Source organism: Hippopotamus amphibius, chromosome 12, assembly GCF_030028045.1.
Source record: "Hippopotamus amphibius kiboko isolate mHipAmp2 chromosome 12, mHipAmp2.hap2, whole genome shotgun sequence".
Lineage (NCBI taxonomy): Eukaryota > Metazoa > Chordata > Mammalia > Artiodactyla > Hippopotamidae > Hippopotamus > Hippopotamus amphibius.
The window spans coordinates 56,936,055-56,938,005 of NC_080197.1; the positions used below are offsets into that span (position 1 = coordinate 56,936,055).

Genomic DNA, 1,951 nt, shown 5'->3' on the forward strand with positions numbered 1-1,951 from the left:
ACAATAAACTGCACTTATTTAAAGTGTACAGTCTGATTTTTTTTTTCTTATCAGTAATGTACATATGGCAATCCCAATCTCCCTAGTATGCTGGTTGACTCTGTCCTGATAACGCCAGCTCCTGTGGTGTCACGATCAAGAGGCGATTAGCTTGAAAAGTCAATGTCAAAACACTATGTGAAACTGATTTGATTGTTGGGCCTACAGCTCACATACTACTTGGTCTTTCCGGATGCCATGCTGACTCTGCAATTGCTTATTTTACCTTTTCTTACACCAAACTTGTTTGTTTTTTGAAGTAAACGATCTCAAATTTTTATTGTCGTCATAATAAAACAAAATAGGAAGCTCAGAACTGGATCACTTGGCCCTTTCTCTTCTTGTCTCCTCCCAGCTCAAAATGCTTGCATCTCTTAATAGCCAGCATTCTCTTAGATCTGCAATCAGGCTCAAGGCATTGCACTCAAGCCTCAGCACAATCTCCTTTGTAGCTTTAGACTTTTTCCGGATAATCGGCTTAGTCTGCCCACCAAAGCCACTCTACTTCCTGTCATAACGCCGCTTTCCCTGGGCATACAGAGAATCCTTGCCCTTCTTATACTGTGTCCCTTTGTGGGGTTGGTGTTTGCCACACTTCTTAAAGAAAGTCCAGCAAGTTTTAGGAATGTTCACCATGTTTGCAAGAGTGCTATCAGCACGGAAAAGCCAAATGTTTTTTAGCCATTATTTCCTATTGAGTTTATGCTTTTCTTTGAGGGTGGGCCTAGCAGAAGCTATTGCCTAGTAAATACAAAATCTTGTGAGTTGGGAGTGACTCCACCCTCTGGAAACATCTTCTTAATCAGGGTTGGAAGTTGCATTTCCTTGTATTCAACACAAACTGTAGCTTAATACAAATCCCAGACAGTTTCAATCACCTTTTAGTGTAGTTATAATGGCTACAATAATAATAATCCCTTATGATTGGTCAGTGTTTCTGTAGTCTACCACCACAGAAATAATATCTGCAGAGAACCAAGTCAACCTTGGGTCATCTGTAATAAAAATTCAAACTTTGAATGTTTTCAGTGCATTGTATTTTATAGGAATAAAATGATAGGGCTTTTGTGATAGGTGAGAACTAAGAATGGTTCTAGGGTGCTTTTCTATTGTTCACACAGCAGGTGCCCTCTTCAACATTCATTCTGCACGCGTAATAAACATTTCTCATGTGTTAGGCCCAGAGGACCAGAGACAACTGAGGCATAGTCCCTGTTTCAAGGACCCAATAGATTACCTAATGCAGCTGAACTCTGGTGAGCTTTCTGCTGGTACCACCTGGAATTAGGAGGAGAAATATTTCTGCTTCAAATACTGCATCCCTTGTTTAGTGAACACATGTTGTTTGTCTTCCCAGTGAAGGGAAAATATTTGCGCTTCCAGTTGAAAACTATGCAACTAGATTCTAGGCACACCCCCTCCGGGTTATCAGATTCTGATTCTGAGGGAGTTATTTCATAATTCTGTGAATTGTAGGCAACCAGTAGCAAGACAAAAGAATTCTTGTCTATAATTTTGTCCCACAGAGGTTCCATTAACATCTTCCCAATACCCCCAACCTTGGAAAAAGTAGTTTTGCTTCTATTTGCCTATTCATTTCAATGTTTCTTGAATATGTCTTGCCCCCTCATTGATTAGTATGTAGTACAAATCCTCAGCGTATGTTCATTTACATATCTACACCAGAGTTTTTCTTTTCTTAAGCTATCTTGTAATGCCTCTTATCTTCCGCTTGAGGGATCCAGCCTTTCTCCATACCACGAGTTTTGGGGGACGGGAGGGTCAACACAGCCTAATTCTAGCCCAAATAGTCCAAACTTGGTCAAAGAGAAAACTCGGTTATCCCTGATTGGTTTAGGGACAGGCACAGGATCCAAAACAGCCAATCAGAGTTCTCCCTCGGCCTTCCGGC

At 40.9% G+C, this 1,951-nt stretch overlaps 1 pseudogene; it reads right to left on the reverse strand.

The window, feature by feature from the left end:
* Positions 1 to 349: 349 nt before the first annotated feature.
* Positions 350 to 675, reverse strand: LOC130833536 (60S ribosomal protein L36a-like; annotated as a pseudogene).
* Positions 676 to 1,951: the final 1,276 nt, after the last annotated feature.